The following is a 21,890-nucleotide window of genomic DNA, read 5'->3' on the forward strand; positions in this document are numbered from 1 at the left end:
TACATGTCAAAATACTTAACAAAATACTAACAAACTGAATTCAGGGACATATAAAATGGCTTATACACCATGACCAAGTAGGATTTACAGCAGGAATGCATGATTAGTTCAACATATATATGAAAAAAATGAATAAAATACTCCATATTATTAAGATAATGAGAAAAAAGACATGACCATCTCAATAGTTACATCAAAAAAAAAGCATTTGGCAGAATCCAGCACCTTTTCATTACAAAAAAAAAAAGCACTCAACTAGGAATAGAAGGAAATGTCTTTACTCTGATAAAGTGTACATAAGAATAGCCTCACTAACATATTACCACATGGTGGAAGATTGAAAACCCTTTTCTAAGATCAGGAACAAGGCAAGGGTGTCTGCCTTCACCACTTTTATTCGACATTGTGCTGGAGATTCTACTCAGGATAATAGAGCAAGAAAAAGACATAAAATGCATACAGATAGGAAAAGAAGGAGTAAAACTATATCCATTTGCAGATGCCATTATTTTGTGCACAGACAATCCAAGGGCATACACTAAAAAATTTATAGCTAGTACAAAAGTTCAACAACACCATGGGATACAAGATCAATATATAAAAATCCACTCTGTTTGTACATACTAGTAATGAAAAACCTAAACATAAAATTAAGAAAATATTTACAATAGCAGCAAAAGAGTAAGATACTTTAGAATATCGTAACAAAAAGTGAAACAATTGTACACTGAAAACTACAAAGTACTGTTGAAAGAAATTAAGGAAGACTTGAATAACTGGAAAAATCCCATGTTAATGGTTTGGAAATGTAATGTTGTTAAGATGGTAATATTCTCTAAGTTGAGCTACAGAGTCAAAGCAATCCCTATCAAAATACCAGGTGAATTTTTTGCAGAAATTGACAAACTGATTATAAAATTCATATAGAAATGCAAAGGACCCAGTCTAGTCAAACATTTTTTTTAAGAAGAAAAATGTTGGAATACACTTACATTTTTCCTATTTCAAAACAACACAAAGATACATTTATTACGACTGCATTTTACAGAGATGAAGATAGATACAAATAACCTGTAAGTATATGAAGAGATGCTAAATAACATTAGTCATTTGGAAAATGCAAGTCAAAACTATGAGACACCACTTCACATCTATCAGGCAGGCTATAATAAAAAAAGACAAAAACAAATATTAACAGGAATGTGGAAAATTGGATTCCTCATACACTAATGGTAGAAATGTAAAATCTTCCATCTGCTTTGGAAAACAGTTTTGTAATTCCACAAAAAGATTAAATGAAGAGTTATCATAATCCAGCAATTCTACTCTTAGTTATACACTCAAGAGATATAAAAACACTTGTGCATACAAAAATGTGTACCCAAATGCCCATGGAAGCATTATTTACAATAACAAATGTGCAAACAACCCAAATGTCCCTCAATTGATTAATGGACAAGCAAGGTGGAAAACAAAATGCAGTATTATTCAGCCACATAAAAGGATAAATTAGATGCTACAAAATCAAAGAACCTTGAAGAATATGCTAATGAAAGATATCAGATACACAAGGTCACATATTGCATGATTTCATTCATATTAAATGTCCAAAAAAGGCAACTCTATACAGATAAAAAGTAGATTACTAGTTTCTAGGGGAAGGTGGGAGCGGAAATGGGGTGTAACTGCCTGTGGGCTGGGGATGATGAAAATATTCTGAGTTTAGATAGTGGCGATGATTGCAAAACTTTGCAAAAGTAAGAAAAAAATTTAAAAAACACTGAATTGTACACTTTAAAGATTCAATATTATTGTATGTGATTTTTTTCCCATTAAAAAAAGGGAAAAAGATCTTGTGACTGCTGAAAGAGAATGGATTCTTAAGGTGATTTTTTCTTAAGCTATTTGAATGGTATGTTAACTGATCTACACTCTCAGAGGCAATGCAGGGAAAAAATTAATGGTGATAGGAACTTACATCTAATGATATTGCCAGTAATTAACCATTGCTCAGTTTTCCAGTTACAGTTGTGGAGGGAGAAAAGGAATACTTTTTTTTTTTTTAATTGCAAATCAATAAAGACAATGAAGTACTAAATTACCCCCAGAAAGAATACAACATGCCCAAACACCAGGCTCTGGCATTCTTTTCCAGTTTTTCCTTTGATTTTGTCTATCTAAATGTCATATCTTCCCCAAACTTCAAAAATAATAATTAGAACTTTTGGGAGAGTACAGGAAGGAGGTATATTTAAGGTGGTGAAATGAGCTGATTTGAACATTTACAATTTTTATATATGTGGTCAAATTCCTTCAAACAATGCTAAGATATTAGAGTTTTTTCTAGTACTAATATGTAATCTCTAACAGTAAGATATTTAAAAATAAAATAGAGAAGATAAATGATTCTTAAGCTTTTTCTTAAGGGTTGTCTCAATATCTCATTTAATGGATGAAAAGAATATACAATATGATTAGAATTAATTAAACTAGTCCTTACAGAAGAATTTCAGACATTCGTTGGAACTTTTAATAAGCTGAAAAACTAGCTTAAGAATAGTATATATAGTAGTAGGTATTAGTTAAAATGAATTTCAAGAAATACCTAATAAAAATAGTGATTTGGAATCAATGTTTTCAATCCACAGGGCTTCAAGAGAGACTTTTTCTTCTCTATTGATGTATATATATTTTGTATGTTTTTTTTTAAATCCATCTACAACATAGTCTCAGACAATATTTGTCAGAAACACAAAAGATGTCAGAACAAAGAAAACATCGTTCAACAGTGTAATACCTTTTTATATGTAACTCTACATTCACTGGATTATGAACTTCTCTTTCATATGTATGTATGTATATACATACATATCTATATATGTTTTCAAATAAAAATCAAAACAGTACCACAGGGATATCTGTGTACATGCCTTTGTACTCTTAAATCTGTGAATGATTCATATTTTTCATTTTCTACTAAATAAAGCTTTTCAAGTTGAACATTTATACAATAAGTAAATTTAACTATAATTGCAAATCATTACCTGTCATACTTTCTTAAATACGTGAAATGCTTTAAATGGAGATGTAGCAGTATAGGCCAGTAAAAGAAATCTAAATTAAACCAAGAGTTTTGATTTTGTTATTTTGTTCTCCTTTATGTTTTATGTCTGTGTGGTTTCAAGCACATTTCTTTTTTTCCTTTGTGGGAAAACATTGTATGGTGATGAAACAAATCTTGGGAAATGTACTTTTCTTTTATAGTTACTAGATAAGGCCAATACTGGAATCCCAGTTTTTCTGGAAAAAGATATATTGGATTATCTGATTACCTGAGCTTATTCTGTGTGACAACAGGAGTCAGGTTGAAAGTAAAAAGGAGGACAATATTTCTATTTGATTTTGGATTGTATATTCTATATTTTTTCCTGAAATGACTTGCATCATTGTATTCAGAACTTCTTGAAAAAACACATACTTGGAAAAAATTATATATTTAATAATAAGACATTCAGATCAAATATACCAACAGTAACAGGGGTTTGAATACTGGATCCTAAAATGATTAAATTGAAACCTGTTATATCTCCAGGATTTATCATCTCCCAATCACACTACCTCGGAAACAACCATCAATATTCCCACTTCTTATATTAGAAATATTTCACTGAACAAGGAAATTGTATTACTGAAGTTATATTCTGTTTGGGGGAAATGTTAATTTTACAATTAAAAGGAACTAAGAGTAGGTACAATATTAGAAGCAAAAAGATATGAGAAATCCTAACCTATCCACATACACTTTTATGTTATACCTAAGGGTTCCAACTATAATATAAATTCCATGGATACTCTGATTAATGAACTAGTGGGTTGCTTGAAACATGAAAGCAGTAACTTTAATAGGCAAACACTGGCATTAGCATTCAATGATATCTTCCTACCAGCAGAAATCTAATAAACAAAGGAGTATGGAGAAAGAAAATAAAAGAAAGACAGCATGCATTGAAACAATGCTTTTTAAGTCATTTGGAGATTTTTCTTTCTAATTCTTGCTTTCTTTAATGAACTTTCTTTAAAGAACTGTTGTGACTCACTGCAAAGGAGCACAAGTTATATTGGCACGGGGTTGTTTCAAATTTCATTTGCCTACAGCAAGGTTTTGAAAACTACTAAAACTGTTACATGGAACGTAAGAAAGTGGTTTTCCTGTTACCAATGTCATTCTTACAGCCTCACTGATCAAAACTCATCTTCTCAGGAATAAACTAAATGTTTATCCACCGAAATGTGTCTCACATTTTCCCAGTGTCAACATGGTAGTGTATATATATAGTATAATGATTTCATTATATGCATTTTTATTAAATCCTGACTTTTTTGACAGACATTTCAAATTTGTCTCATTTTAATCATGCTTCATTTTTCAATGATCTTATAAAGTCATTACATTATTTTAGCCCCTTTGCCTCCTCTTGTTTGATACAAGGCTAGTAATAAAATCTTTGCACCCCTTCTTGATCCTTCTTTTATACATGGATGGGTAGCTGTTTGCATACGGCTTGGACTCTGCTACAAGTGGTGCTTCCCTTCCAGGCAAGGTGTTTGTGTTTGTGGGAGAGTTTCTCTGACAATTTTACTAATTTTTCTACAACCAAATGGCAATTTTGATACAATCTGTAATGGTAGCTGTGTTTGTATTTGTGTGGTATGGTTGTGGGTGTGTTTGTGGTATGGTTTATGCACAGTGTATGTATGGTTACAGTATGGCTCCTTCTCAAGGCTCTTCAATCTGTAAACCAAAGGACACACAATCACATGCCAGCGCTCCAAATGGATGAAGCCAGTGGAGGAGGTTGACTATACTGAAGTCTGGAGCTGGGGCATACAGAGTGTGTGCTTTACCAATAGGCTGACTGATTCTTCTCTTTAGAAACTGTGGTAGCAGTCATCTGAGTTCTCAGGTTTTCAAGAGAATCTGTAAATCCGCTTCGTATTTGTTTTCCTAAGATTTAAAATACATTTTGTATGTATCAAATGTGTATGAGTTTCTGTTTTTTAATTTTTAAAATAACATTTTGGCTAGACAAAATACATGTATAGGCCAGATTTAGCATGTGGGCTCCTATTTGTTATTTCTCCTTTAAGATGTATTGAACAACTTCTATTTTATCAAGTTCAGACTATCCTTTATGATATTACATTGAGGGTCTCCTGGATGACTCTGTCAAAGATGGGAAGTTCATTTTAGCCAAGAATGTAATGTTAGTTAATGACTTAGTTCAGTGCTAAACATGTGGGTAAAAGTCTAAGATGCTTTGATGAAGGGTAAATATATCTGTAAATTTTCATCTTTTACCTTAGTAAATTCTCCCATTTTATGATTTCTATTAAATATTATGCTTGCATTTTAATGCAAGAATAATGTTGACATTACTTACATTGATGAAGCTAACATTCCAGGCACATAAGCAACATTTATCTTTTGGCTTCACACAGCCTCTGGTATGGTATGAAGAACTTGAATATTACATGGATCTTATTGAGTTTGAGGCAATGGATTCCATCTACCAGATGATATTGTATTTGCCATTATGTACTCAATAAAAAGTAAATCATGTATGTAGATTGTAATAAAACACCAAAGGACAAAACTTTACATTTTTGTTTTATGAACAAAGGATCTTGAATAACACAAAAGAAACTATAATTTGCCCATTTTATAGAGGAAACTGCTTCTGGCTCAGAATATTAAACTCTGAAAAGAATCCACTGGCCAAGAATAAAGTGGGGAAAGAGTCCCAGTTGTAACCAGAAACCATGGACAACTTTTACTTAATATTGACTCACCCTTCTATTAGTGGGATAGTGTTACACTGATTATTTAATTATATAAAATTCCTTTTGTTCCTACAATGTTCAGATCTCTACAAGCAGTACCACATTAAAATCTTTGGTGTAAATTTTTTCCTCGGTTTTTTATATCCAGTTACTTTAAGAATCCCTAAAATGATAACTATGTGTCAAGAATTTCAAATGATATCTTCAAGAGTAAAAATGAAGTTTCTCATTACTACAAATTTGAAATGAACCTATTTTGGTTAAAAACAGCTTGTTTAGAGCCAATTATATTATGGAAAAAGTGGCTTGAGGACACAGCTTCATATATATGTTTCAGTTCACTCGGTGAGAATTAATCATTCAGATTCTAACGGCAATGAGTCTTTCAACTATTCCACTGCACTTCCTCTTCAGAACTTCCATTCATGGGATCATTAATAACCTGCGAAAAATTTACCATAGTATATTTAATTTTCTACCTATTCAATAGGTAAGTATCACTTAGAAGGTCTCATTATTTCACCCTAGTTAGTACCATTTCCAAGTTTCTTTCTCCTTTTTTTTTTTTCTTTTTTTATGGTTATTGTATTTCCCTTTCTTTGTCTGCATCTGGGATACAAAATTCCTCCATTTTGTGAAACCTCTTGGGTTGTACCTTTGAAGACTACATGAAATAACTGGACATTTAGTTTAAAGTAAACCAAAATCAAATTAAAATAGAGTCAAAGGGCATGTGGTACTAATGGGCTTGCTAGAATCACCATTTCATCAATGGACGTGGGGATAGGGAACTCTCAGGAAAGGGGATTGGGGAAAATCTGGCAACTGAGAAGATGTCCACTAGGAAATGTACATGCTAATTTAACATACTGAGTTATATTAAGTGTTAAATAAACACTATATATGTGATTCAGAGTATTTGTTTTTTTCTTAGTTCATATTCTTTCAATTTATCATCCTTGAGTTCAGTAATAGGTGCAATTTCGTTCCTGAGTAAATATTTTAACATTGCTGAAACTTCACTGATTTGTTATTGCTTTCTTTCAAACATTCTCATTCTGGGGATATAAAAATCTTAGATGTTAATTTTTCTCACACAAACAAAAGATTGAATTCTAATAACTTGGAGTTCTTTTCTTAAGCTGGCAATTGGCTATTTTTAATCTATTAATCAGCTTAATTTTGTTGTTATTTCAGCAACTAAAAACCAGGTAAGTAGATTTGTAAGAACCAGTTTTTTAAGTGGTACCTGTTAGAAAGCTAAATTAAATTTCAACTATATATTTGTGGAATTAAAAGTAATTGAAAACAAATTTTAGAATGAGCAATGCTGCATAATCTCAATTTAGCTTTTGCTTTCAAAATAGTCATATGTATCAATACTTACACAATTTTAATTTCATACATTTGCTTCTTAATGAATACTTTGATTAAATATTCTATTGTAGTAAAACACCAATAACATTACAGAATGAAACAAAATAAAATAAACAGTTTTTTTTGAATACAATAGAATATAATATTCTACACATATATCACTTATCTGTGGGAGTCTATTAGAACTGAAATGGAATGGATAACAATGCCAGTATAAAATAACGGTAGACATAAACCCTCATGAGTATAGAAGAAATATTATTTTATTTAAAAATCTTAGGTGGGAACCAATACTGCCTATAAAGAATATCATATGAAATAGATCAAATAGAATCCAGTTACATGTATACTGAATGAGAAATATAAGATCTTTTTCCAAAACGTATATTTTCTGTGGTTGTTTGTGCTTAGATTCTATTTCAAACCATATTTTTTCCTTATTTAATTAGATGAGAAAAGAAGGTTTACATACACTTCATAATTTGGCCAACTCATATCTTTATATAGAATTAAAATCAGATTAACCCAAATATGTGCATTCTGGTCTTTAAACACTTAAGAACTATGTTGGTCTAGATTTTCTTTTAGAAGGGATAAAGAACAAGTGTTATGAATGTAAATTTTACCCTAAAACTAAAAATACCCTGAAGCATCACCAACAGTAGAATATGTCAGAATGAAGTACAATGAATTACAGTAGGTTATGAACACTAGTACAAAATTGCTATAATAAAATCAATAAAGATATTATCAGGATTCTACCATTACATGACTTTAATAAGTAGTCTAAATTAAATACCCTGTTATTTAAAGATAAATACCTTTCATTAACTTAACAGTACTTCCGAAAAATTTCACCTGATTATAAAAGAGTTTGCATATACATACAGCAGTATTCACAGCGTGGGTAGGGAAAGGGAAACAAAATGCTGCAACAATTTCAAATTTTAAATTGAAAACACCCTGGAGTATATTGATATCTACAATATACAGTTATATATACATCTACATCTTTATTTTATCTATATCTACAATGTATTTTATTTTTATCTATATCTACATCTACTTTTTATGTACACACATATATACATAAATACACGTGCAGTCACGTACACATTTTGCAGCTTTGTTTCACAGTATTTCCAGTTCTGTAGACCTATATATCATTTTCTCAGTTTTCCTTAACCTTCAAATAGCTACTTCAATAAATTCATTTTTATTTTCAGTTAGTATTTGTAGATAAATCTAATTATTTATTATATGTTTCCTGTTATTTTATAATATGTTAAAATATTATCTACTGTTTTCATAAATATCTGAAAATGTTTATTTTATATTATGAATACGATGTAATTTTAAATTATATTTTTTATTTCTCACAACTGGCTTTGTGCAGAGACGAATCAGTTAAATTCACAAGAAACTGTTATGGGCTGAAAGTTTGTGTCCCCCCAAATTGATATGCTGAAGCCCTAACCCCCAATGTAACTGTATTTTGTGATAGGGCTTTTATGGAAGTAATTTAAGTTAAATGAAGTCATAAGAGTGGGATCCTTATCCCACAAGATTAGTGTTCTTATAAGAAGAGACACAGGACTCACTTGCTCTCCCAGTGCACACAAAGAAGAGGTCACACAGCAGATGGTGGCAGTCTACAAACCAAGAGAAGATTCCACAGAATGAAACCTATGTTGATGGTACTGTGGTCTTGGATTTCTAGTCTCCAGAACTGTGAGAAATAAATTTCTGTTTGTTAAGCCACCCAGTCCGCGGTACTTTGTTATGGCAACCTGAGTAGACTAAAACAGAAGTAAATATACATGGAGGACATGAGATTCTAGCACTAGGAAAACTGCCTTTCCCACAACAGACTTGGTGCACAGCCAATGCACTGTAGTCTTTTTTTTTTTTTTTTAAACATCTTTATTGAAGTATAATTGCCTTACAATAGTGTGTTAGCTTCTGCTTTATAACAAAGTGAATCAGTTATACATATACAATATGTTCCCATTTCTCTTCCCTCTTGCATCTCCCTCCCCCCCCCCCCTCCCCATCCCACCCCTCTAGGTGGTCACAAAGCACCGAGCTGATCTCCCTGTGCTATGCGGCTGCTTCCCACTAGCTATCTATTTTACATTTGGTAGTGTATATATGTCCATGACACTCTCTTACCCTGTCACATCTCACCCCACCCCCTCCCCATATCCTCAAGTCCATTCTCTAGTAGGTCTGTGTCTTTATTCCCGTCTTGCCACTAGGTTCTTCATGGCCTTTTTTTTTTTTTTTCCTTAGATTCCGTATATATGTGTTAGCATACTGTATTTGTTTTTCTCTTTCTGACTTACTTCACTCTGTATGACAGACTCTAACTCCATCCACCTCATTACAAATACGTCCATTTCATTTCTTTTTATGGCTGAGTAATATTCCATTGTATATATGTGCCACATCTTCTTTATCCATTCATCTGTCGATGGACATTTAGGTTGCTTCCAGGTCCTGGCTATTGTAAATAGAGCTGCAATGAACATTGTGGTACATGACACTTTTTGACCTATGGTTTTCTCAGGGTATATGCCCAGTGGTGGGATTGCTGGGTCGTATGGTAGTTCTATTTGTAGTTTTTTAAGGAACCTCCATACTGTTCTCCAGAGTGGCTGTATCAATTTACATTCCCACCAACAGTGCAAGAGTGTTCCCTTTCCTCCACACCCTCTCCAGCATTTATTGTTTCTAGATTTTTTGATGATGGCCATTCTGACCGGTGTGAGATGATATCTCATTGTAGTTTTGATTTGCATTTCTCTAATGATTAATGATGTTGAGCATTCTTTCATGTGTCTGTAGGCCATCTGTATATCTTCTTTGGAGAAATGTCTATTTAGGTCTTCTGCCCATTTTTGGATTGGGTTGTTCGTTTTTTTGTTATTGAGCTGCATAAGCTGCTTGTAAATCTTGGAGATTAATCCTTTGTCAGTTGCTTTGTTTGCAAATATTTTCTCCCATCCTGAGGGTTGTCTTTTCGTCTTGTTTATGGTTTCCTTTGCTGTGCAAAAGCTTTTAAGTTTCATTAGGTCCCATTTGTTTATTTGTGTTCTTATTTCCATTTCTCTGGGAGCTGGGTCAAAAAGAATCTTGCTGTGATGTATGTCATAGAGTGTTCTGCCTATGTTTTCCTCTAAGAGTTTGATAGTGTCTGGCCTTACACTTAGGTCTTTAATCCATTTGGAGTTTATTTTTGTGCATGGTGTCAGGGAGTGTTCTAATTTCATACTTTTACATGTACCTGTCCAATTTTCCCAGCACCACTTATTGAAGAGGCTGTCTTTTCTCCACTGTATATGCTTGCCTCCTTTATCAAAGATAAGGTGACCATATGTGTGTGGGTTTATCTCAGGGCTTTCTATCCTGTTCCATTGATCTATATTTCTGTTTTTGTGCCAGTACCAAACTGTCTTGATTACTGAAGCTTTGTAGTATAGTCTGAAGTCAGGGAGCCTGATTCCCCCAGCTCCATTTTTCGTTCTCAAGATTGCTTTGGCTATTCGGGGTCTTTTGTGTTTCCATACAAATTGTGAAATTTTTTGTTGTAGTTCTGTGAAAAATGCCAGTGGTAGTTTGATAGGGATTGCATTGAATCTGTAGATTGCTTTGGGTAGTAGAGTCATTTTCACAATGTTGATTCTTCCAATCCAGGAACATGGTATATCTCTCCATCTATTTGTATCATCTTTAATTTCTTTCATCAGTGTCTTATAATTTTCTGCATACAGGTCTTTTGTCTCCTTAGGTAGGTTTATTCCTAGATTTCTTATTCTTTTTGTTGCAATGGTAAACGGGAGTGTTTTCTTAATTTCACTTTCAGATTTTTCGTCATTAGTGTATAGAAATGCAAGTGATTTCTGTGCATTAATTTTGTATCCTGCTACTTTACCAAATTCATTGATTAGCTCTAGTAGTTTTCTGGTAGCCTCTTTAGGATTCTCTATGTATAGTATCATGTCATCTGCAAATAGTGACAGCTTTACTTCTTCTTTTCCGATTTGGATTCCTTTTATTTCTTTGTCTTTTCTGATTGCTGTGGCTAACACTTCCAAAACTATGTTGAATAATAGTGGTGAGAGTGGGCAACCTTGTCTTGTTCCTGATCTTAGTGGAAATGGTTTCAGTTTTTCACCATTGAGGACAATGTTGGCTGTGGGTTTGTCATATATGGCCTTTATTCTGTTGAGGAAAGTTCCCTCTATGCCTACTTTCTGCAGGGCTTTTATCATAAATGGGTGTTGAATTTTGTCGAAAGCTTTCTCTGCATCTATTGAGATGATCATATGGTTTTTCTCCTTCAATTTGTTAATATGGTGTATCACATTGATTGATTTGCATATATTGAAGAATCCTTGCATTCCTGGGATAAACCCCACTTGATCATGGTGTATGATCCTTTTAATGTGCTGTTGGATTCTGGTTGCTAGTATTTTGTTGAGGATTTTTGCATCTATGTTCATCAGTGATATTAGCCTGTAGTTTTCTTTCTTTGTGACATCTTTGTCTGGTTTTGGTATCAGGGTGATGGTGGCCTCGTAGAATGAGTTTGGGAGTGTTCCTCCCTCTGCAATATTTTGGAAGAGTTTGAGAAGGATAGGTGTTAGCTCTTCTCTAAATGTTTGATAGAATTCGCCTGTGAAGCCATCTGGTCCTGGGCTTTTGTTTGTTGGAAGGTTTTTAATCACAGTTTCAATTTCAGTGCTTGTGATTGGTCTGTTCATATTTTCTATTTCTTCCTGGTTCAGTCTCGGCAGTTTGTGCATTTCTAAGAATCTGTCCATTTCTTCCAGGTTGTCCATTTTATTGGCATAGTGTTGCTTGTAGTAATCTCTCATGATCTTTTGTATTTCTGCAGTGTCAGTGGTTATTTCTCCTTTTTCATTTCTAATTCTATTGATCTGAGTCTTCTCCCTTTTTCTCTTGATGAGTCTGGCTAATGGTTTATCAATTTTGTTTATCTTCTCAAAGAACCAGCTTTTAGTTTCATTGATTTTTGCTATTGTTTCCTTCATTTCTTTTTCATTTATTTCTGACCTGATCTTTATAATTTCTTTCCTTCTGCTGGCTTTGGGGTTTTTTTGTTCTTCTTTCTCTAATTGCTTTAGGTGCAAGGTTAGGTTGTTTATTCGAGATGTTTCCTGTTTCTTGAGGTAGGCTTGTATTGCTATAAACTTCCCTCTTAGCACTGCTTTTGCTGCATCCCATAGGTTTTGGGTCGTCGTATCTCCATTGTCATTTGTTTCTAGGTATTTTTTGATTTCCCCTTTGATTTCTTCAGTAATCACTTCATTATTAAGTAATGTATTGTGTAGCCTCCATGTGTTTGTATTTTTTACAGATCTTTTCCTGTAATTGATATCTAGTCTCATAGCGTTGTGGTCGGAAAAGATACTTGATACGATTTCAATTTTCTTAAATTTACCAAGGCTTTATTTGTGACCCAAGATATGATCTATCTTGGAGAATGTTCCATGAGCACTTGAGAAAAATGTGTATTCTGTTGTTTTTGGGTGGAATGTCCTATAAATATCAATTAAGTCCATCTTGTTTAATGTATCATTTAAAGCTTGTGTTTCCTTATTTATTTTCATTTTGGATGATCTGTCCATTGGTGAAAGTGGGGTGTTAAAGTCCCCTACTATGATTGTGTTGCTGTCGATTTCCCCTTTTATGGCTGTTAGTACTTGCCTTATGTATTGAGGTGCTCCTATGTTGGGTGCATAAATATTTACAATTGTTATACCTTCCTCTTGGATCGATCCCTTGATCATTATATAGTGTCCTTCTTTGTCTCTTGTAATAGTCTTTATTTTAAAGTCTATTTTGTCTGATATGAGAATTGCTACTCCAGCTTTCTTTTGATTTCCATTTGCATGGAATACCTTTTTCCATCCCCTCACTTTCAGTCTGTATGTGTCTCTAGGTCTGAAGTGGGTCTCTTGTAGACAGCATATATATGGGTCTTGTTTTTGTATCCATTCAGCCAGCCTGTGTCTTTTGGTGGGAGCATTTAATCCATTTACATTCAAGGTAATTATCGATATGTATGTTCCTATTCCCATTTTCTTAAATGTTTTGGGTTTGTTTTTGTAGGTGTTTTCCTTCTCTTGTGTTTCTTGCCTAGAGAAGTTCCTTTAGCATTTGTTGTAAAGCTGGTTTGGTAGTGCTGAACTCTCTCAGCTTTTGCTTGTCTGTAAAGGTTTTAATTTCTCCATCAAATTTGAATGAGATCCTTGCTGGGTAGAGTAATCTTGGTTGTAGGTTCTTCTCCTTCATCACTTTAAGTATATCCTGCCACTCCCTTCTGGCTTGCAGAGTTTCTGCTGAAAGATCGGATGTTAACCTTATGGGGATTCCCTTGTGTGTTATTTGTTTTTTTTCCCTTGCTGCCTTTAATATTTTTTCCTTATATTTAATTTTTGGCAGTTTGATTAATATGTGTCTTGGCGTGTTTCTCCTTGGGTTTATCCTGTATGGGACTCTCTGTGCTTCCAGGACTTGATTAACTATTTCCTTTCCCATATTAGGGAAGTTTTCAACTATAATCTCTTCAAATATTTTCTCAGTCCCTTTCTTTTTCTCTTCTTCTTCTGGGACCCCTATAATTCGAATGTTGGTGTGTTTAATGTTGTCCCAGAGGTCTCTGAGACTGTCCTCAGTTCTTTTCATTCTTTTTTCTTTATCCTGCTCTGCAGTAGTTATTTCCACCATTTTATCTTCCAGGTCACTTATCCTTTCTTCTGCCTCAGTTATTCTGCTATTGATCCCATCTAGAGTATTTTTAATTTCATTTATTGTGTTTTTCATCATTGCTTGATTCCTCTTTAGTTCTTCTACGTCCTTGTTAAATGTTTCTTGCATTTTGTCTATTCTATTTCCAAGATTTTGGATCATCCTTACTATCATTATTCTGAATTCTTTTTCAGGTAGACTACCTATTTCCTCTTCATTTGTTAAGTCTAGTGTGTTTTGACCCTGCTCCTTCATCTGCTGTGTGTTTTTCTGTCGTCTCATTTTGCTTATCTTACTGTGTTTGGGGTCTCCTTATCACAGGTTGCAGGTTTGTAGTTCCCGTTGTTTTTGGTATCTGTCCCCAGTGGCTAAGGTTGGTTCAGTGGGTTGTGTAGGCTTCCTGGTGGTGGGAACTAGTGCCTGAGCTCTGGTGGATGAGGCTGGATCTTGTCTTTCTGGTGGGCACGTCCACGTCTGGTGGTGTATTTTGGGGTGTCTGTGGCCTTATTATGATTTTAGGCAGCCTCTCTGCTAATGGATGGGGCTGTGTTCCTGTCTTGCTAGTTGTTTGGCATAGGGTGTTCAGCACTGTAGCTTGCTGGTCATTGAGTGATGCTGGGTCTTGATGTTGAGATGGAGATCTCTGAGAGATTTTTGCCGTTTGGTATTACGTGGAGCTGGGAGGTCTCTTGTGGACCAGTGTCCTGAAGTTGGCTCTCCCACCTCCGAGGTACGGCCCTGATGCCTGGCTGAAGCACCAAGTGCCTTTCGTCCACACGGCTCAGAGTAAAGGGAGAAAAAATAGAAAGAAAGAAAGGAGGAAGGAAGGAAGGAGGAAGGAAGGAAGGAAGGAAGGAAGGAAGGAAGGAAGGAAGGAAGGAAGGACTGAAGAAGAAAGAAGAAAGAAAGAAAGAAAGAAAGAAAGAAGAAGAAAGAAAGAAAGAAGGGAAGAAAGAAAGAAAAAAAGCTATAATAAAGTGAAGTAAAATAAAGCTATTATAAAGCAAAGCTATACAGACAAAATCTCCCCCAGAAGCATATGCATATACACTCACAAAAAAAAAAAAGGAAAAGGGGAAAAATTAATATATCCTGCTCCCAAAGTCCACCTCCTGAATTTGGGATGATTCGTTGTCTATTCAGGTATTCAACAGATGCAGGCACATCAAGTTGTTTGTGGAGTTTTAATCCGCTTCTTCTGAGGCTGCTGGGAGAGATTTCCCCTCCTCTTCTCTGTTCGCACAGCTCCTGGGGATCAGCTTTGGATTTGGACCCGCCTCTGCGTGTAGGTCACCTGAGGGCGTCTGTTCCCCGCCCAGACAGGACGGGGTTAAAGGAGCAGCTGCTTCGGGGACTCTGGCTCACCCAGGCCGCGGGGAGGGAGGGGTACAGAGGAGGCGTGGCGAGCCTGCGGCGTCAGAGGCCGGCGTGACGTTGCAGCAGCCTGAGGCTCGCAGTGCGTTCTCCCGGGGATGTTGTCCCGGGATCACGGGACGCTGGCAGTGGCGGGCTGCACGGGCTCCCGGGAGGGGCAGCGCGGAGAGTGACCTGTGCTCGCACACAGGCTTTCTGGAGGCGGCAGCAGCAGCCCCAGCGTCTCACGCCCGTCCCTGGGGTCCGCGCTGACCGCCGCGGCTCGCGCCAGTCTCTGGAGTTCGTTTCGGCGGCGCTCTGAATCCCCTCTCCCTGCCCGCTGCGAAACAAAGAGGCAAGAAAAAGTCTCTTGCCTCTTCGGCAGCTGCAGACTTTTTCCCGGTCTCCCTCCCAGCCAGCTGTGGTGCGCCAAACCCTTCAGGCTGTGTTCACGCCGCCAACCCCAGTCCTCTCCCTGCGATCCAACCGAAGCCGGAGCGTCCGCTCCCAGCCCCGCCCGCCCCGGCGGGGGAGCAGACAAGCCTCTCGAGTTGGTGAGCGCTGCTCGGCGCCGAGCCTCTGTGCGGGAGTCTCTCCGTTTTTCCCTCTGCGCCCCTGTTGCTATGGGATCCGCGCTGTTAGCCGCGGCTCTCGCCCGTCTCTGAAGTTCGTTTAGGCGGCGCTCTGAATCCCCTCTCCTCGCGCACCAGGAAACAGGGAAGAAAAAGTCTCTTGCCTCTTTGGCAGCTGCAGACTTTTTCCCCAGACTCCCTCCCGGCTAGCTGTGGTGCACTAACCCCTTCAGGCTGTGTTCACGCCGCCAACCCCAGTCCTCTCCCTGCGACCGAAGCCCGAGCCTCAGCTCCCAGCCCCGCCCGCCCCGGCGGCTGAGCAGACAAGCCTCTCGGGCTGGTGAGTGCTGGTCAGCGCCGAGCCTCCGTGGGGGAAGTGCAGGAATCTCTCCGCTTTGCCCTCCGCACCCCTGTGGCTGCGCTCTCCTCCGTGGCTCCGAAGCTTCCCCCCTCTGCCACCCGCAGTCTCTGCCCGCGAAGGGGCTCCTAGTGCGTGGAAATCTTTCCTCCTTCACAGCTCCCTCCCACTGGTGCAGGTGCCGTCCCTATTATTTTGTCTCTGTTATTTCTTTTTTCTTTTGCCCTACCCAAGTACTGGGGGAGTTTCTTGCCTTTTGGGAGGTCTGACGTCTTCTGCCAGCGTTCAGTGGGTGTTCTGTAGGAGCAGTTCCACGTGTAGATGTATTTCTACTGTATCTGTGGGAAGGAAGGTGATCTCCGCGTCTTACTCTTCTGCCATCTTCTCTCCTCCGAGCTGCACTGTAGTCTTTGAAGGCAGTTGCAGTCAAGGACTCAGACCTCCTTCTGACTGGCCATACTCTTATGTATACCTGAGCTTCTGCGCTCAGATACCTCCATACACAAGCTTCTTTATTTGGGGCCCTTGGTGGAGGCCTCTCTTGTGTTTCTGCGAAGACCTTTTGGAAGGGGAGGAACTTTGAAGACACCTTTCTCCCTGGGACTTAGTACTCAGTACTCCACTCCTAGACTTTCACTTCTTTCTCCTGATGATACACAAAATGGTAGGAAACTTTTGCAGGGCTCCTTTGTCAGGGAGACAATCTCCTCATCCCATCTCACCCCATCTGCAGTAATAAATCTGACCTTCACTTGGCATCCTTCTTGAACATTGGTGAGCTTGTGCTTTTTCTTCTTGCTTATACTATTGCAGTAAGTGATTTAAAGCTTGACTGTGACTTCATTTTGGCTTGTTTTAATTGACTATTCAACACCTGGTTGCTCAGCTCTCTCCAGCTTAACTTAGCTCTTGTTAATTTATTTCTTTAAAAGATCATAAAACAACTTTAAAAGGTATTGTTGAATCCAGAATCTGTCATAATGAAGCAGTTTGATGACAATTTTATAGATTAAAAATGACATGTGATCAACCCCATGATATTAGAGTGAGATTTTTAACTCTAATTTTATATTATAGTTTCTCTTATAAAATGATCAAATATATACACTCAATTATATTTAAAGTTGGGGTAATGCATGCTCAGTAAATAGCTCATAAATGTACCGATTAATGAAAGTACATGTGGTAGAGACAGTTAATTGTTAATGGCCTTTCTCTGACTCTTCTCTCTTACCAAAAGGAATGTAGATGAAATATGAGTGTCATTGTGACATGCTAGGAATAAAAGCACTGATAAAAAAAGATGTCAGATTCCCTGACTACTTAGTGAAATTGTCATAGAACCACTGTTCAGAATGTCAACAAAACAGCTGCAACTTTTTTTCTTTTTTTTGCAATTACAGAGTGGTATTCAGTTAACAGAACCACAACTCAACTTTTTAAATTATAGGATTAAATGCCTTTTAAAATGATTGTTTATTAGGATTTTTGGTATAAAGATTAATATAATCTTCTCTCTCCCTCTTGCTGTGTCTCTCACACACACACACAGTAAATTTATACACATACCATTACAGTTACTACACTATATTTTGGAATTTACTTGATTTTCTGTTTTTAAGTTATTAGGAAGATAAGAATTGTCAGAGTATCAATATCTAAATAATGAGAGGACTGGACATACTAGTTACTGACTCTTTAGTATATAACTTTTTCATTAGTAAATGGGTGGGAGATGGAAACAAAAAAGGGTCTCAATGAAAGTTGAAAGAAAAATCAAACAAACTTCTGTATTAATAAAATAAGAAACCTGCCTATGACAATCAGGTTAAAAATTCTTCTAAAATAAAATAAATTTTACTAAGCCCATTCACTTTATTTCAGAAAGTTGGAAATTTTCTTGATCACAAATTCACATGAGATTTTAAAAAGATAAGGTCTATGAGTGAAAACCAGCAGTGTTGATTATGTTAGAGATTTCATCAATTGTCTCTTCTGTGGTTGGAACACAGTTTCCATCTTTACATATATTGGAGATCTTAATAAAAATAATCATGAAAAGATGAATTTAGGATTTTTTTATGCATATATTCTAATCATAAGTGATAAAATCTATTGTTTCTAAAAACATTATACAGTAAGCACTATTTTATCATAATTATATTGTTAAAATATTTTAATTGGAGATTGTTGCTGCATCTAGACTGTATCATTACAAACATTAAGAGTAAATAAATTTGGAGAAAAGGGAACCTTCCTGCACTGTTGGTGGGAATGTAAATTGATAGAGCCAATATGGAAAACAGTATGGAGGTTCCTTAAAAAACTAAAAATAATACTACTATATGACCCAGCAATCCCACCAGTGGTCATATACCCTGAGAAAACCATAATTCAAAAAGATACATGTACCACAATGTTCACTGCAGCACTATTTACAATCGCCAGGACATGGAAGCAATCTAAGTGTCCATCAACAGATGAATGGATAAAGAAGATGTGGCACATATATACAATGGAATATTACTCAGCCATGCAAAGGAATGATATTGAGTTATTCGTAATGAGGTGGATGGACCTAGAGTCTGTTATACAGAGTAAAGTAAGTCAGAAAGAGAAAAACAAATACCATATGCTAACATACATACATGGAATCTAACAAAAAAGGCACTGATGAACCTAGTCACAGGACAGGAGTAAAGATGCAGATGTACAGAATGGATTTGAGGACACCAGGGCGGAAGGGGAAGCTGGGAAGAAGTGAGAGAGTAGCACTGACATATATACACTACCAAATGTAAAATGGATGGCTAGTGGCAAGCTGCTGCATAGAACAGGGAGATCAGCTCGGGGCTTTGTGACGACCTAGAAGGGTGGGATAAGGAAGGTGGGAGGGGTGCTCAAGAGGGAGGGGATATGGGGATATATGTATACATATAGTTGATTCACTTTGTTGTACAGCAGAAATTAACTCAACATTGTAAATTAATTATACTCCAATAAAGATACAAAAATACAAAAAAATTTAAAAAGAGTAAATCTATTCAATTAAATATACTTTGATTTATATAATAAGAGCTCTATATATTAAATTATTTAAAATAAATATTTAAGAATGTGTTATTTGTTTAAAATAATGTCTATTTTATTGATGTCATAATGATGTACATATTATATAATTTTAATGAATACTGAGTATTAGGCTAACTTTATTATGGTTATTGCAGTCTACATATCAACTTATTAAGTAGTACTTTGTTGTTTGCTTATCTAGTGAACAATATATTATTTTACATAGAGAGGGTATAAACTATTAACCATTGCAATGTGATAATTTAATAAATCATTACCTAAAATATCCTGGTTGCTGAAGGAGTGGTTGAAAGCATATAAAGAAATCAAGAAATTTAATTATATAACTCACAGAGTGATGTGAAGGATAGAAATTAGAAAGGCAGAGCAATTTATAGCTTGAAAAGCCTACAATGTAATTTGTGTGAAAATAAATGTAATTTTTTCTAGCTGCCCATGAATCACAATATAAGAAACAAATTAATATTTTTTCCAAAGTATAGCCAAGAAGAATTCACACCGTTTGGTTTTCAAGGTTGGTTGATTTGATTTAAACTACACGGACAATTTTGAGGCAGAAGTTTCAATATGTAAAAGATATCTGGATATGTAAAATTTGCATATGTAAATGATATTTGACTGGTCAAGGCTATTAACAAAAATCATACACTAATGTAGAATGCTTTATTTTTTAGAATATGAAGATATTTTCCCTTTAATATAAAAAGGATTGTGAATTAAATGAAATCTTATTATATTTAGAGGTGCTGAAATGTTATGAACTACTGTGAGACTGACATTGAAATTTTAATCACAATTACTAAAAGTACCAACATTTCCTTTCCATCATTTCTTGGCATACTAACTAAATGTCTTGCTCTTGTTCCATCTTTTCATCCATATATCAGTGAATTTATAGCTGATATTTGTATATATTCTGAGAACAAAATTTGTAACTCAGATGACTAAAGAAGTCACATAAGCAAGGTGTTGAATGAAGATATGAAGGTTGGTTAAGAATTATGTCCTCCTTTCATTATTTTAATGCAGATACTTTTTTTTTTTTTACACAAACTAAGCATGTCTGAGTATTCCATGCTCTCTGAGGAAATATTACACCCCCTTTTATAAAACACTATAGCCATCTTGGTCTATGTGTTGGTTTCAAACTTTTGGCAGAGATTAGGTACTAAAATATTTCACTTTTCTCTAATTCTACTAGGACAAAATATATCAAGTGCACTGATAACTTTCAACTGAATTTATCACCATGTCATGGAAACTACAAAAAGATACGAGCAGTGTGATGGACTAGAGACCATGCCCTACTTAAGAGGGAAAACAGTTAACTTGGCTCCCGCAAATTATTACCTTTGAAGAATGTTAGACCAGTGTTGTCAGATAAACCAATTTTTCAAGAAAAGCCAGAAAGCTGGATTCTTACAAGAAATTTCTGAAGTTTAAGACTGGCAGATGTTTAATTAATCACCGAACACTAAGCTCCCAATATTCTACCAACCACAGAACATGTGATTGAGGGGATGCTAAATCCTGCTGACAAAAAATTTATGACCTCTGTGTCAATGCTGCAAAGCTTATTATCCTTTATTACCTTTTAGAAAAAATCCTCACTGTAAATTTTTTGTTGGTTATCCCACACCCTTTCCCTCACCCATAATGTTCATATTCTGAGATGAAATAGAGGCAGAAAGACACAAAGTCAATTGCCTAAGATTATAAAATATGTAAACTGTGGAGCCAGGACTTAATAAAGTCAAATTTTCTGATTTCACAGTCTATGATTTTCCATTGAGATGTTTGTTTCAGCCAAAATATATTTGGCTATGCACATTCATTTATTTAAAGGTAAGTGGAAAACCGTATGTCAATTATTTCTGTTACCAGTGATCTTCCCTATCAAGTACTTCAACAAATACACCACTACTAATCTACTAGTTCCAAACTTACACACACTATTTTATTTTATTTTTTAGTTTTTTAAATAAATTTATTTTATTTATTTATTTTTGGCTGCACTGGGTCTTCATTGCTGCATGCAGGCTTTCTCTAGTTGCAGTGAACGTGGGCTACTCTTCCCTGTGGTTCACAGTCTTCTCATTTCAGTGGCTTCTCTTGTTGTGGAGCACGGGCTCTAGGTGTATGGGCTTCAGTAGTTGTGGCTCGCAGGCTCAGTAGTTGGGACGCACGGGCTTAGTTGCTCCATGGCAGGTGGGCTCTTTCCAGACCAGGGCTCGAACCCATGTCCTCTGCATTGGCAGGCAGATTCTTAACTATTGTGCCACCAGTGAAGCCCTACACATACTATTTTAAATAATCACATCACAAAATTACTAATAACTTACAGTCTATTTCTACAACAACCATTAATAATACTGTAGTTGTCAAAATTATTACAACCACAAAACAGCTACTCCATTTACATAAATGATTGCTACATTCACAAATATTCATATATAATGTGATAGCATCTACACATTTATTCAGTGCTATTTAGGTGGTGTTATGCATTCTAAATAAAT

The sequence above is a fragment of the Balaenoptera musculus genome, chromosome 18 (assembly GCF_009873245.2).
Source record: "Balaenoptera musculus isolate JJ_BM4_2016_0621 chromosome 18, mBalMus1.pri.v3, whole genome shotgun sequence".
NCBI classification, from domain to species: Eukaryota; Metazoa; Chordata; class Mammalia; order Artiodactyla; family Balaenopteridae; genus Balaenoptera; species Balaenoptera musculus.